The sequence below is a fragment of the Mustela lutreola genome, chromosome 3 (assembly GCF_030435805.1).
Source record: "Mustela lutreola isolate mMusLut2 chromosome 3, mMusLut2.pri, whole genome shotgun sequence".
NCBI lineage: Eukaryota > Metazoa > Chordata > Mammalia > Carnivora > Mustelidae > Mustela > Mustela lutreola.
In genome coordinates, this window is record NC_081292.1 from 149,874,721 (window position 1) to 149,891,406 (window position 16,686).

General features: G+C 37.6%; 1 protein-coding gene across 9 annotated transcripts in view; it reads left to right on the plus strand.

The window, feature by feature from the left end:
- The window catches only part of COBLL1 (cordon-bleu WH2 repeat protein like 1), a 171,405-nt gene that overhangs the window by 1,410 nt on the left and 153,309 nt on the right, over positions 1-16,686 (plus strand). The window contains exon 1 of one of the 9 annotated variants that reach the window (XM_059167155.1): positions 12-144. The exons of the other annotated variants lie outside the window; for them this stretch is intronic. The gene's annotated coding sequence lies outside the window, so the exon portion shown is untranslated. Of the gene's footprint in view, positions 1-11; positions 145-16,686 lie in introns of those variants that run through there. 9 annotated transcript variants of the gene reach the window in all.

The following is a 16,686-nucleotide window of genomic DNA, read 5'->3' on the forward strand; positions in this document are numbered from 1 at the left end:
GTAGTTTTGATTGCTTTTCTACCGGGGCTGCTCGGAGTTGCTGAAGGGCAGCTGAATGCCAGGAATTGGGTGAGGAGTCCTGGAGCAGAAACTGTAACAAAGAGCCCCTTGTTTGGTGCCCTGGAAGCGCGGCGGACGATACCTGTAAGTGAGCTCTGGGGAAGGGGGAAGAAAGTTTCTTTGGCCGAGGGCTGAGGCCCGGGCAGGTGAGCAGTGTCAAAGTGACTGCGAGCGGTGGAGGGCCCCGGGAGGGTGTACCAGCTGTCAGCCCGCATGACAGTTCCGGGCCCCGGCAGGGTGAGCGCCTCCGACGGGGGGTGTGTGTGCCTGTGGCCAATTGCTGGTGCCAAAGCGTAGCGCAAAGTCAGACTGCAAACAACGATACTTTTCTTTGTGTCCTCACGTGTTTGAAGAGAGATTGGAGGGGAAGGGGCTGTCACATGGTGAGTTAATATTAAATGAAGCATGTCTTCCTGCCAGATATGCTAATCATCACCTTGCTAAGCGTTTGGGTAAACAGTAATGAGAACAGGTAGTTCTGCAAGAGATGGGGAGAACCTGAAAATAACCTTCGTCTTGGTAAACAGTGAAGGCTGAACATGGGCACTCTTTGAGATTCTGAAGTGGGAACCCCTTTGATGTAATATAACTTTTCCTACATATATTCCCCCAACTCAGTTTCTTTTGTGATAGTTAATCTGAAGTCTCTAATGCTCTAAAGAGCATTTTCTGGAATGATTTCCAGAAAAGAAACGTTAAGGAAAAATGGACTTTGTAACTAATGAATGAGTGTTGTGCAGTTTCCCTGATTTAAGAGTAGAGAAGTAATTTTTCCCTGGAACATGACAGGCGTTTCCTTAGAAGCAAGTCACAGCATGTTTATTCATCAGAGACCATGCGAACATTGGCAGTTGTCTAGAGGAAACATGGAAAAGTCTCAAAGCAACATGACTAATATAAAAGATATTTTGTATAACGCTTACGTAGAGGAAACATGTAGAGTATGAATTAATTCTTTCATTTGTTAGAATTGTCTTCTCCCCTCTGCAAATAGCCCAGTTACTGCTGACTTCCGTTCCTATTATTTTTCCAGTGTTTTCATTGTTCAGTAATATACATACTTCCATTTATTCTCACATCAGGATGTGTAAAGAAATACATTGGTTGAAAGATCTTAATCATAAAAGCATGAGCCTCTAAATGAAACTGCAGAGATACGTGAATTGAAGATGAAACAATTTTCCGGAATACGGAAATGTATTTGAGGGGCACAAAGTAAGATAGTATTAAACCGGTGGATTTGGGGCGTCTGGGTGGCTCAGTGGGTTAAGCTTCTGCCTTCAGCCCGCGTCCTGATCTCAGGGTCCTGGGATCCAGCCCTGCATTGGGCTCTCTGCTCAGCAGGGAGCCTGCTTCCCTGCCTAGTTGTGATCTCTCTCTTTCAAATAAATAAAATCTTTAAGAAAACAACAACAACGGTGGATTTGAAAATGGATTAAGTTAAGGAACAATTAAAAAAGACAGCATATGCTTGTACAGGAAATACACTTACTGGTGTTCAGAAATCAATACTTCTTTAGTAAAATAGGTGAGATGAGATGGCTTTGGAATTTAGTGGAAAGAGCTATCTAATGATAAACAGGACGACAGTTAAGATATTTCAGATTTCACTTTTGAGAATTTAAAGGTTAAACTGATACATTCTTGAAAATAATGTACAAAACTGCTTTATCTAATTCTTCAACTATGAAGAAAATACTTTTAAGGAATTTGACCCTCTCCAAATTTGAGGAGGGACATCTGCAAAAATGCTTCAACATCTTATCTAGACTGTATCATTTTATCTTGCATTCTATTTAGAGAAGTGATCAATATCTGCAAAGTATAAACATTAAAAAAAATTGTGTCATCTTTCACTTTTCTATCTTGTTCCTTCACATATCCCAAGTTCCTATTATGTTTGTTGAATATTCAGTGCAGTATTGCTTTTGTTTCTTTTATCAAAAACCCTCAAAACATTAAAAATGATTTAATTGTGGGGTAAAAAAAGTATCCTAGATAGGGGCTTATGGGAGGTGGCAGGGAGCAATCTCAATGTTACAATAAATTATTGGGTTTGGGAAGTAAATTCCTTACTACAAAACTAATTAAACCATGACTCATGACTCTAATAACCCATGAGGCCTAGTTTAGTTCTCCTTGGATATCCCTGCTCTAAAGAATCCCTCCAAGTTTTACATTGTTTTAACAGGTCATTTTAAAGAAATCTAGTGCAATTCTATGTTATGCAAATGCTGAAGTCCCAGAACAATTGAGTGGCAAAATCTGAAGGAAAACCCAGGACTTTGGTTGCCTGGTTCGTTGCCTTTATAAAAATTTTTTTAAAATCTATTCCTGACCACTGTAAGATACATTTAAATTTCACAGAGTCAGTTTGGGTACATTATCTTTAGAACTGCTACTGCTTGTGTTTGTAACTTCCCCTACGGATACCCCCCTTCCTTTTTTAATTCATTGAATTTTAATGTCAAAAGTGTAGTTAGCCTTACTTTGAGTGATGCTAATGTTTTGATTTCGGAACAGATTTTTAGGCATAGACCAGGGTAAAAAACCTGCTTTATAATTTTGCAGCTTTGGAGCTATGGAGTTCATTGAAGATGTAGAAAAAATTAATTGATTTAGTGGCGACTTTTTAAGGCTGTTATTTGGGTGCATTACAGGCTCTAAAATTTTACTGATTGTATAAACTGAATTCTTGTAAGCTAACATTTGTTGACTATTTAGAAGTTGAGTATCTTAGCTGAGGTTTCAACAAGAGAATTACCTAGGGATCTTTAACACCATGCTGTCACACCTGATACCTGTTCTGGTTTTATTTGGCCTATGCTGGGACAAGCTGTGGAGAGGTTTTAAATGCTGCTCCAGTGAATGTAAGGTGCTATCAGTTCTGAGAGCCAATGATTAAGTAGGTGTTAACATCTGAGATGGAGGTGATGGAATGAGCATTGCTATTAATCATTTTCAGGCAACTCCCGATCCTCACTTTCAGCTTTAGTTTGCTTCTGTAAAGATTCCATTTAGTTGCTTTATAGTAATATTTTTAAAAAAATTTGCTACTCCTTTCAGAGGAAGTATATTAACTCCACTTTGCAGTTGTGGAAACCCAGGCTCTAAGAGCTGAACTAACAAACTCAAAGGCACTCAACTTTAAGTGGTGAAAGAGTAACAGAAACAAGATCTGATCCCCATACCTGTGCTCTTCCTCAGGAGGCAAGTTGGCACCCGGAGTTTGCCCCTATTAATTACTCTGAATGGCCAGAGTATTTTTTATCTAGAGTGGCTTTGTAAGTGTCTTGCCTGGACTCTTCTAAAATCATTTTTATATTTTTAAAGACTCCTACAAATTCTAATGCATATGAAAAACCCCAATGCCTAGGATTTAAAAAGAACTTAAAAGTTTGGTTTATGTCTTCAAAATATTGAACATTTTCACGTGTTTGGGATGATTTAATTTATAGTTAACTGATAGCCTTCTTTTGTCATATGGCAAGCTGCTTATTTTTGCTATTAGATGGCTATTAAATTTATAGTGCACTTTTAAAAGTAGGAATATTCAATTACCAAATAAGACAAATGAAGTTAAGGTAATGTTAGACTTTTAGTCCAAAGTCTAATTTCCTCTCAGTGTGTTAGAGGATATTCAATAACGTTATGATCTTATTACAATATTGAAATGCCAGGTGTATTTATAAATGCCACGCTTATGTTATTAAGACAGCTGCTTTCATTTAATTAATTAGTGAAAACTTGCAAGCCCTTACTTTATGTAAAACACGTTTTTTAATCACTAGGAGATTGGTTCCTGATGTTAAGAGCTTTACCAAAGAAATTATGTAGGAAAAGAACATGATGTTAGCATAGAAATTGTACTTTCATGTTAGCTTTAAAACATTGTTTATGCTTCAAGCTTAATATACAGTAGTTTGTCTCTGATCAGCAAATTAAGGCCCAGCAAAGTAAGTCCAGAAGGCTGAAATGGGCCCTTCACCTACTTTTATTTGTGTTTTTTTTTTTGAGATTTTTAAGGCTCCCTACTAAGCAGGGAGCCTGATGTGGGGCTCGATCCCAGAACTCTGGGATCATGACCTGAGCTGAAGGCAGTCACTTAACCAACTGAGCCACCCAGGCACCCCACCTATTTGATTTTAACCCTAATTTTGTTGTCGTTGATGGTAAAATGCATATAACAAGATTTATTTTAAACATTATAAAATGTACAGTTCATTGGTTCATTCATATTGTTGTGCATCCAGCACCACCATCCGTTTCCAGAACTCTCTTCATCTTACAGAACTGAAACTTCATACCCATTGAACATCACTCCTCTCTGTCATGTCCTCTGGTGGCCACCATTCTCTGTGATTTTGACCGCTCTAAGTAGCTTGTATAAGTGGAAGCAAAAAGTATATATATTTTTGTGACTGGCCTATTTCACTTAGTATAATGATTTCAGAGTTCATCCATATTGTATCATATATCAAAATTTCCTTTTTTAGGGCTGAATAATAGCCTACATGTTGCTTAGCCATTTCTCTGTGGATGGACACTGGGTTGCTTCCTTATTTTAGCTATTGTGAATATTGCTGCTAGGAACATAGTATACAAATATCTATTTTAAAAAATTTTATTTATTTATTTTTTTCATAATTTTATTTTTTATAAACATATAATGTATTATTAGCCCCAGGGGTGCAGGTCTGTGTATCGCCAGGTTTACATACTTCACAGCACTCACCATAGTACAAATATCTTTTTAAGAGCCTGTTTTCAATTCTTTTGAAGTAGAATTGCTGGATCAAATGGTAATTCTATTTTTAATTTTTTGAGGGCGATCGTAGTCTTTCTCATATTGGTGATGCTATTCCCAACAACTGTGGGCAAGAGTCCTTGTTGGTTTCTGTTTCTTTTCTTTTCCTTTCTTTCTTTCTTTTTAATAGTAGCCATTCTAATGAGTGTGAGGTGGCATCTCATCGTAGTTTTGATTTGCATTTTCCTAATGACTACTGATGCTGAGTGTCATTTCATGTCCTTATTGTTTATTTGTATATCTTCTTTTGAGAAATGTCTATGTAAGTTCTTTGCCTATTTTTAGTTGGGTTTGCTTTTTTGGTTGTTGAATGTTGTTGAATGTTAGGTTGTTGAATGTTTTGTACATATTCTGGATATTAATCTCTTATCCTCTGTTTCTGTAGAGTTTTATTGGCACACAGCAATACCCACTCATTTACATATTATGTGACTGCTTTCCAGTCGTAGCAGAATGGTCCAGACAGAGATCATATGGCCTGCAAAGCTAAAAATATTTACCTTGTAGTCTTAGTAAAGTTTGCAGACCCTCTTGGCCTAACTTATGAAATTGATAAATGAAATAGTGATTATTCAAATTTATTTACTGGCAGGAGGACCTTTTTTTTTTTTTTAAGATTTTATTTATTTGACAGAGAGAGAGAGAGATAGACAGACAGCACAAGCAGGGGGAGAGGGTGAGGGAACAGCATGCTCCCTGCTGAGGAGAGAGCCCAATGTAGGACTCGACACAGGGTCACAACTCAGCCAGAGGCAGACACTTAACAACCGAGCCACTCACGTCCCCCTGGCAGGAGGACTTTAAGTATTAAACTTAAATTGGAAGAAAATGATTAATGTTCTGTTTGCATGTAACAAAATATATCTTACAGTAAGAAATTTTGCAGCATGGTGATTAGTGATTGATTTTTTTTAAAGTGAAGACAGGCATGGTCCTTTGGCAAGCACTATAGAATTTTAACATATGATATTGGAATATATTTTAAAGAGAAGTCCTAAACTTCTCTTTCATGTGCTGAAGACACTTTCATGAAAAATGACTGATACATAGTTAGATGTTTAGGAGCAAAGTTGAAGGAGTTGCTTTCTAGGTCTTTGAGTCTATACCTACATTATGAGTTAAGTCAAACTGCCTTTATAACTTCCAGCAAGTGTTTTTGTTGTTGTTAAAGATATTTCATATCTGTAAGTTTTCAGTGTTCTAACATTAGTATGATAGTTGTTGTAAGGCTCTTTTTTTTTTTTTTTTTTAAGACTGCTTTCCTAAATTTTTCCCCCATCTGTTACAGTAAAAATAAACTAAAAGTATGGGAGAAAGAAGTTTCCCAGGACTATTTATAAAGGGCCAAATGTCTTCAGTTTTGCATATAAACTTCATATCTGAGGAATGAATCCCTTGGAAAAGCTTCTCAAAGACTGACTAGTCTTTAGAGAAATGTTAGAGTGAGCTTGGGGTAATGTATTATTATTTTCATATAGCTTAGGTTCACAGTGTTCATAAATGTAAATAAGTTAAAACTATTTAAATGGGTTTAGACTTAAGAAAAAAGCTGAAGAGTGAAAATGTGGAGTAATTTGACAGAGTAAGTACTTTAATTGGGATGGTCATGTCAGTATTAAGACAGCAAAGAATGCCATGGCAGGAGAAAAAGTCTATTCAGCTCAGCTCCTAGACAGCTAAAAACTTGGTACTATCTGTAAGTTTTAATACATTTTACATCATGATAAATCCTTACTAAGGTCAGAATTTCCAGGTTTCATTGGCAATAAATTAAGGTATTTGGGTTTCGAATATGTGTTGTGCCCTGTGTTGGGCAATATCCTGATTACATTTGGGTTTTTCATGCTATATAGCTGAGGGAAATTGCTCAGAAACAAGCCTTCAGAAATTTGGTGGGAAGAGAACACATGTACTACCGAATCAGGTCGGTTTCTTAACTGCCTACTCTTCAGAGAAAAAACAGAGCCCCCTTAAGGCTTTCAGGGTTGTGGTTATGAGGCGGAGAGAATGGAGGTGCTAGAGAAATGGGGGGGGGGGGGAGAACTGCCTCAGAATCCCTCATTTTAATTCTCCCTAGTTACTCTCGTTCTCGCCCTATTAGAAACACTTTGCCCACTGAAATGAGAGCTTCAGAGATAATGCACACAATTAGAAAGTACCGTAATCTTCCTCCCCCACCCCTTTATGGGGGGTGGGGCATGTGCCATATGTGCCAGCCTGCAGTGGATGCCTGAAACTGGGGATAGTACTGAACCTTCTATACATACCATTTTCCCCCATGCATACACACCTGTGATAAAGTTTCATTTATAAGGTAGGCACAGTAAGAGATTAACCACATAACTGATCATAAAACAGAATAGCCATAACAATTTAAAGTTACATGTAGAGGTCACTTTGGGGCAACAGGTTGGAGCAATGGAATGTACAGAGGGTCCACAGAGACCGCTTGGATAAATACAGGCCCATCAGGTGACACCCCCTGCCCCCTAAATGTCCATAGGCCCTAACTAACCAGTGGGCTACTTATAAACTGGCATAGTTACCCAAAAGGGAAAGTTCCATACATCCCCAGACTTCCTCACTTTCCCTCTTTAAAAGTAGGCCCCACCCATTGCCTCCTTGCAGTCTCTCCTCTGCGGTCCTGGGGCCAACCCTATTCCATAAAACTTGCTCCCTCCTTTGTTCTGCTAAAGGTGAATTCTTCCACCACCCTCCTGCCACTGGCTTCGCTTGGTCCTCCCCTGACATTTGGGGATCCCCATCCGATGGAGAAAGACTCCAAATTATATGTAATAAAAGTTATGTGGATGTGGTTGGTCTCTCTCACCCCCGGGTGTGTTCACGCATGCACTCACTATTCCCCGCCCCACCCTCCCCCAGTACAGGACTGTACTCACCCTTCCTGTGATTATGAGACTGATGCGCTACCTACTGCGCTAACGAGGCACCTATCCCTTCCGGTGATGACGTGAAATGACAGAGTGCCCTCCTGAGGAGGTGAAGCGAGGTGCTTGATGCAGGCCGTGTGATGCTGGCTGTGTGGCTACACCTGGCCCTATGACGATCCCTCGGAAGGGGAATCGTCTGCTGACTGCGGGCAACCCAAAATGCCCAAAGCGAAACCGTGGGAAACGGGGACTACAGCTGTCTGGTTAATAGGAGAGAGGTTTATTTTTTATTTTTTTATTTTTTTGTAATTGCCTCAGACTTGCAGAAAATTACTTTGAACGGAATTAAGAGTGAAATGCCATGGGGGGGGTGGCTGACTTTTGAAAATAACCAAAGTGGTTCAGGGGCAACCCTTTGAAGTGGGGTTGAAAAAGCACCTGAATTATAACAGTTAGGGTCATGATGTGCCCATAATGATTCTGATTTTCTCTTTAGTGTGTAGGCTGACTTTAAACACGGTTGAACGCCAGTGACATCAGAATATATTTTTTAAATGGTAGTGTCATTGGGAAAAGTGCATTGTTTTTCAATGTGATTAATTTGGAGGATTAACATGAAAGCATGCATTCCACCGTACTTTTAAAAATTTAATATACCATTTCATTTTGTAGCCTAGGTTACAGTTTCAGCACCTATACCAAGATATACTTATAAGGAAGTAGAGTTAAGATGCTGAAACCTAAATGGGACCTTTATCACCAGGCCTTGAGGGTTTTCATCTCTCTTACATACGTGCACACATGCTATTATTTCTGGAGAAATGGAAGTGAGGAAGTATGAGATGACCCCAAGGGGAGTAGTGGTGATAGGAGCCAGAATTTTAACAGCTGCTACAGTTGTGTATCAGATCTGCTGGAAAAACAGGAAATTGAGTTGCTAAATTGGAACATGGCTACCACCCTACCATTCCCATGTTTAATGGACCTGCTGTAATTTCTAGGCCAAATTAAGTCAACAGTGGTCAAGATAATTATAAGAGCTGCTGAATTAATTATTTCCTTTGTGCTAAAGTGGAAGTGTCAGAGAGAGGAGCAACCCTTTGTTTCTTGTTCTTTTGTGCCTGCCAGTCAAGTATCATTGCTTTAATAGAATTAGGAAAGAGACATGGTGAATGTCTTAAAGGACCTCATGATCTTAGGCAGCCCCCATATTCTTGGATATCCATGACTGGATCTTTTGCTGACAGCAAAACTCCCGAGTTAAGTGCCTACTAGATTACGGGCATGGATTCTTCCAGTCTTTAACTTTTATTTAAGATATCCATTCCCAGAAAGCAGCTAAATGCTTTAATTTCAAATGAAAATCTTTTTGCTCTCCTTTAGGAGAGCAAAGCTGGAGGTAGCAGAAAAAAGAATTTTAGCATATGAAAATAAACTAATTTTTAAATTTTCTGTTATGATCCCATGCTACCAGCCTTCTGCAGTTTTCTCTTTCTCTGAAAGAGGGCAGGTTTTACCATGATAGTTTTATTATCTGTGAACATTTCCCCCTGCAGGAAAGTTAGATAGGACTTCTTTTGAAAGACAAACATGAATGGTCTGAAAGGAGAAATAGACTGATTTTCCTGTCATATATTTTTTAAAAGATTTTATTTATTTATTTGACAAAGAGAGACACTGGGAGAGAGGGTAAACAAGTGGGGGGGGCGTGGGAGGGGAGAGGAAGAAGCAGTCTTCCTGTTGAGCAAAGAACCCAATGCAGGGCTCCATCCCAGGACCTGGGATTGTGACCTGAGTGGAAGGCAAATGCTTAATGACTGAGCTACTCAGGCGCCCCTTCACCTCACATTTTAATTGGGACAAATTTTTATCTAGAACTTATTCCAACCTGTAATTTACTCCAGTTTACCATATATCATTTTTGAAATGCAACCTTGTCTGAAAGGAGCAATGTCTACCTTATGTCTAATTGTCTGTGATCCTGTGTGTATGTAGAAAGGAACATAGGAAATTCATTCTTAGATGATGCTAAGAAAATTTAGTTCTGAACTTTGTGTTGGTATGCTTGTGAAGCCTAGGAACATGTTTTCAATTAACTTGGTAGCTGTAAGTGGTATAGACTTGAATTTACTAATTGCGTTTTTAGGGTTTTTCTTTCTCTTTTCTCTTTCTTTCTTTCTTCTTTTGTTTTTATTTGTTTTTTTTAGATTTTGTTTTTTTATTTGACACAACAAAGCAGGGGGAGCCACAGCGGGAGAGGGAGAAGCAGGCTCCCTGCTGATCAGGGAGCCCAATGTCGGGCTCCATCCCAGGACCCTGGGACCTTGACCTAAGCCACAGGCAGCTGAGTTAGCCACTCAGGCATCCTTAGAGTTTTTCTAATCATATTCAGGATTTCATATATATGTTGGGGATGCACCACATTCAATTTTCATGTTTTTGTGAATCATAGGGATTTAGGACACTAAGCAGATTATATAAGTTCAAATTAATGGCAGTTCTAAAAGTTATCTGAAGGTGTTCAAGGGATATTTGCTATAATTTTTGGTAAACCAAATCCATTTTTTTTTTATTCTTCCAGATATTAAACACATCATGTTGGTGGTGATGAATATTTGAATATCATGGATTTGGATTAGAAAAATTTAAGAGACAAGGTGTCTGAACCCTACAGATAATTAGAGTGGTTTGAACACAAAAACACTGTTGGTATCAGCATTGGGAAACTAAGAAATGATTGTTTGTGCTAAAGGTATACACAGCCTGGGAGGCAGGGGAGCAGTACCGTGATGGCTATTTAATTCCATCTTTTACCGTCTGTTGATCTTCACAGGGAATTTCATATGATTTCCAGTCAAGAAGCAGTTTTTAAAAATTATGGCATTTGGCCATTTTGTTTTAATAGTTAAAAGCTATCCAGAATGCCTTGCTCTCTGAATCAAACTTAGTCAAAACCTCTACTTATTGTGCTGATGAGTCATTCTGGTGTGTGATATGTGTGACTGGTGAGGAACCTGTCTTTCTTGGGCTGAGTTGTGGATGCTCTTGCACACATTCTCTTAGGAGAATTTCCTCAAAATGAATGAAGCCCTATGTCAGACATACTTGAGGTGTGAGAAAAGAAGAGTTGTGCTTTGTAATTGAGAATGGTGTGACTTTCTCCCTTAAACTTAACACTGATAATTAAAACCAGTTTTCATTCAAAGAGTAAAAAAAAAAGACAAAAACAAAAACAAACAAACAAACAAAAACAACCCCCCAAAACGCAGTTTTCATTGATATATGCATTTTAAGCTCTAAAGTGAGCTCGGCAGGGTGGCTCAGTAGGTTAAGCATCATTGAACCCACATCAGGCTCCCAGCACAGTGGGGAGTCTGCTTCTCCCTTTGCCCCTCACCCTGCTCTTGTGTGCTCTCTCTCTCTCAAATAAATAAATAAAATCTTAAAAAATCAGCTATGTCAAAGCAGAAAAAATTTCTCAAGTATTGGGTTTTAAAATAAGATGGGGAAATTTGAAAGAACTAATACCCTGTATATATGCAATCTCATTTTTCATTTTATATTTAAATATATTAAGTGTAACTCAGTTGTATATAGTACTCATTTACTTGAGCCCTTTGTGATCTGCTTATGTTTTTACCTTACTGCTTCATGGAAAAAAATTAAAATTTTTGGGTTGTAAAGGGGACTATTTCCTAGTTTTTACCCCCTTCTTTGATTAGCCAAGTAGATACACTCAGTGCTAAATGGAAATGTAGAGATAATTAAGTTTTTATTTGGGGATATAGATGAAGAAGGGAACAAGAAAATGGATAATATGTTTGATGAGTGGAAAAATGAAGAATAGAACAGTCTCTGGTGGTGAAAGAAAAGGCAGTGGTTTTGTTAGTTTAAGCAGTTTGAGGCTTGAAGTCTTTAATCTCTTGGGCTCATTTGGTAACTCCGGTTCTGTTAGTTTGTGAAACAGTTCTGTGATCTTAGATTACCAAAGAGCATTTTCTGCCAAAGACCATGTATAACCTCTTCAAACCATATATGCTTTTGGGGGGAGAGATTCCATGCAAAATATCATTGATAATTATTCTGATGACAGTCATTCTTTACACTGGTGTTTGTAGGTCACAGCACTTACTTATTATTTTTTTAATAGGCAGTATATCCAAATGGCACAAAATTCAAGAGAAAAATGACCAAGCAGTGAGAGATCTCTGTCTAGTGACTTGGTTCCTGGCATCTAGGTTTCTAAGGCAATCCGTGTCCCTAGTTCTTTTGAATCCTGGTAGGATACTGTTTACCAGTGCTGTCCAATGGAAATATAATGGGAACCACAAATACAGTTTAAAATTTTTTAAACACTACATTAAAAAATTCAGTTTAAATGGTATATTACACGAGACAAAGTTAACATGATTCTGGTTCTATAAAACACACATGTTGTCTTTAACAAAATATTTTGCACTGAGTCAGTTTTGAAATTTAGTTATATAAAATTGAAATTTAAATTCTTAATCACACTAGCCACATATCCAGTGCTGAAAAGCCTTATATAATTATTGGCTACCATACGGGAGAGGGCATCTCCTTACACTCAGGAGCAAATGAATGCATGTGTGCATATTGTTTCTTATACACCATACTGCTCTGTACCTTGCTTTTTTTACTTAATCATATAACTTGGTAATTATTCCATTTAACTACATAAATAGCTCTATTTTTTCTCCCTGGTGTGTACTGTGTCTTTGTAGGGATGAAATATGACTTACATAACTAGTCCACTGTTGATGGATTTATTCCTCCTACCACTACTCTTTGCTAGTACTACGTGGTCATTTTAGCATTCTTTACACAGTTTACAGTTTACTCAGCTAATACACTTTCCTGGTATGTTTAATTAAGCTAACTAGATTGTGAAAACCTAGAAGGCAGAGCCATGTTCTTGGCTTCTTTTGTGTATACTGCTGGTTTTTAATTTAATTTCCTACATGTACCTAGACACCTAATGATGAATTATCGGATAGGTATTATTTAAATTTGTGTGAACCTGAGCAAGAGGTCAGTGTTGGGGATGAAGACCAGTGGATTACTTGTTCACTAGAGAGGTAAAAGCTTAATTACAGAAAGCGTCAAACTGAGTATTTAACGTTAGTTTTTGCAGCTGTTAGTCAAAATGAATTGTTAAACCACCATCAAATGCTACACAATTTAAAGAGCTTTTGTAAACCTCTTAGGATTCTATCACAAAATTCCATTGTTAGTCTGATAGTATCTTTTAGCATTATGCCCTGCAGTGGTGTTTATAAGAGAAATATACATTCCATTAGCAGTATAAGTGAAAATTCTGAGTAATGTTTCCATCTCAAACTTAGACAAAACCAAGTATTTTGCCATCATGGGGAAGATTGTTTAACAGGACATAAGTACTCAATGTTTATTTACAGCCTAAATATCCCTATTTAAATAATGATAGAGTAACATTTGATTTACAGAATATAGGTTTTGAGAATGAAGCAATTAGTCATTAATTACATGATTAATCAGTGCATAAGAATTCCACTAATTTGTGTCAAGATTCTAAAATCTTGACAATCGAAAGTCTAGAGTGTCAAGAGCCTTGTTATTTTGATTCACTTATTTTACTGGTGTAAGCAATCAGACTTTTGATGTGAACAATAGTAGCTAAAGAATAAGAACAAATAATAAAGGGTGTTTCCTGCCAGCTCAGGAAAGAAGGGCTTGAGCATTTAAACATATCATGAGTGGAAGAAATTAAATTGTTGAAAAATCAGTATGAGTGCTGTTTCTCCCCAGTGTTTTTGAAAGTTATATTTCAAGATGTGTACAAAACTGCAAATATTACAGTAGAAAACAAGTTTGCTCTTTTTATTTTTCTAAGAACGTTTTTGAAAGCAAGTCGACATTTTACATGGTCTTCAAATGAAGTTCTAAGCCAGAGCTCATCAGAAAAAAAACCAAACCAAAACCTTGAAAAAGTAAAAGTTTAATGTATGTCCAGATGTACGGCCTTGCATAAAGCATTTTAAGCGAGGCTTCTTCTCTCCATTTAACTCTGCAGTCTACTTTATAGTTGTCCACTGTGGTGAACCGGTGCGCCTGGCTCTCAGGAATTTACCAGCATTATTTTTGGTTTCAAATAAAACTGGTCCATCCAGAAGCCAGAATAACACTCTGAAGCCAGAATAACACTGTTGCAGAATGAACTTGGTGATGGAAGGTTTAGAGCCTGATCTCTGTTCTGCCACTTGTTGTCTGGGTACTTTCTTTCCCTCATTGGCTCTCCATTTCCTCTGTGGTGGAAGAAGATAATTACAGAGCATGAAAGTGTGGAATTAACACCAGCACAAATCAGGCTTTCAGTTTTTGCTTGTTAAATTATAAACATTACCTGTTTTTAGGAAACAGCTTCTTGTTGTGCTGACATTGTTACTGTACTAAATGGAAACCAAGGAGCGAGAGAACATGTCTGTTCTCATTTTTCTCTCCCAGGAAATGGAAGATGGGGTTGGTTTTCTTCATCAGTCCCCCATGAAAGTCTCTGTGCCAGGTGCAGGAAAGTTATTCTTGGAACACTGAATACAAAATGGGTACGAATCTTAATGAAAATCAAAATTTTTAGAGGAGAAAATTGTTCCCTCTGAGGTTAGGAATATGTTACCAAGGTGATTGCAATTCTGATTGTTTCTTCTCTTTGCCATTGTGGGAATTGCCTCATATTTTAGTATTTTACTTTTCTTTTCTGTAAGATGAGAGTAACTCAAACTGTATTTCTTTGATTTTGTTAGGAATGATATGTAGTGACTGAAATTTTTCTGTTGTAATGTTATATACAAGAACATCATTCAAAAGAGGGAATGGGAATTTGAGATGCTATTCTAAACATAGGCTCTCACATATTGAAGAATTTTTTTTCTTTTAACATAGTGACGACAATGACTGTATCATTTAGGGTGGTAGGCTAATGGGCAACATTTGTTCTAGATTGTATAAAGCTGTAACTCTTCAGGTTCTGGTGGCAGCATATTAGCATGTTATGCTAATATGTTAACCCTGCATGCTCTTGTCTAAAACCCTTTATTAGAACAAATACAATTAAGTAATCTTATTAATGTTTTTCTGGGTTTGCTTTTTTTTGGTAATACAAGAGTATTTTTCATATTCTTGCAGGTAAGTTTGGATGTCAAAAAAGACTATTCAGAATTTCTTTTTTTTTTTTTAAAGATTTTATTTGTTTATTAGACAGAGAGAGAGAGAGAGAGAGATCATAAGCAGGCAGAGCAGCAGTCAGAGAGGGGGAAGCAAGCTCCCCACTGAGAGAGAGCCCAATGCAGGGCTCAAGATCATGAGCTGAGCCCGAGGCAGAGGCTCAACCCACTGAGCCACCCAGGCACCCCAAGACTATTCAGAATTTCTTAACATAATTAAGATCTTTTCTTAGTAAGTATAATGAAAAATTTTAGGCAGAATGAATTATACTTATGTATAGATTCTGCACTTGGAAAGTTTCTTGAGCATTAAGGTATTCCCAGTAATTTTTCTTTTAAATAATGTGTTTTATAAGACAGTATGTAAAATAATATGGAACCTTAGTTACTTAAGGGTTTGAACAAATATTTTAAAAATCAGATTTTCACTAATTAAAAGGATCAGGATTATAGTAGTTTAGGAACAATGGGCAGTGGCTTATAGGACTGGTTATACAAGCATGAGCACTTACTGAATACTGACTGTTCACCAGGTACTATGTCAAGTGCATGACAGGTGCTAGTGCATTTAATAGTCATTAATCACTCTGTAAAGTAGATGTAGTTGTTGTCCAGATTGTGCAGAAAAGGAACTGAGGCTTCCAGTGTAATTTGTCCAGGGTCACACAGCCAGGCAGTGGCAGATCTGAGTGGAATCCAAATGTCATTTAAAATCCATTTGGTTAGACCACTTTGCATCTGTTCTCCTGTTCCCCACCCTTTCCCCCTAGAATGGCCAGTGGTGGCAAAGGCAATAAAATAAATAATAGTAGGAGTGACAGTAAATGGGGACTAAACACTTTTTTGCTGATTTTTTTTTCTGATTGCAAAATTGATATGCTTATTATAGAATATTTAACAGCAATAGGAATATGTAAAGAAAAATCATCATTATCGAGGCTACCTGGAGAGATAACAATTGTTAACATGATTTGAATTTTAGCATTTCCCAAGGTGTTGCCACTGTCACCGTCTTCTTTTCTTTTTCTTTCTTTCTTTTTTTTTTTTTTTAAAGAGAGGGAGGGCATGATTGCACACAGGGAGGGGCAGAGGGAGAGAGAGAATCTCAAGTAGGTTCCACTTCCATCATCTGGAGCCTGCTGGGAGGCTTGAGGTCATGACCTTAGTTGAAATTATGAATCCAAGGCTTAACCTACTGTGCCACCCGGGTGCCCTTCCAAGCTGCCTTCTGAATAAGATACAAGTCAACTTGTTTCCTGTAAGAACAGCTTCCATGGTCAAATAATTTTGTGATTGTATGAGTGAAACACAGTCTGTCTTCTTCTTTTAAAGTCTTTTCAGGGATTTTAATAGAATATACAGAATGGACTTCCAACATGAAAACATTGAAAGTAACATTTTCCAAATCTGTTTTTCAGAAGAACAGTGACTTACCTCTTAAAACCAGTGTTCTTTCAGATAAAGTTTAGGTAATGCTATGGATAGAATGCATCCTTCTAGACTTCTCAATGTTTAGATTTTTAACCGTGTGTATTAGTTTCATATTTTTCTTCAGGATTATAAGTTATTTCAGTTATTTGAAACACATTTAAAAATGCTTTTTTGTGGGGCACGTGGGTGGCTCAGTTGGTGAAGAATCTGACTCTTGGTTTTGTTGTCACTGGGCTTTGTCCTCAGCAGGGAGTCTGCTTGAGATTTCTCTCTCCTC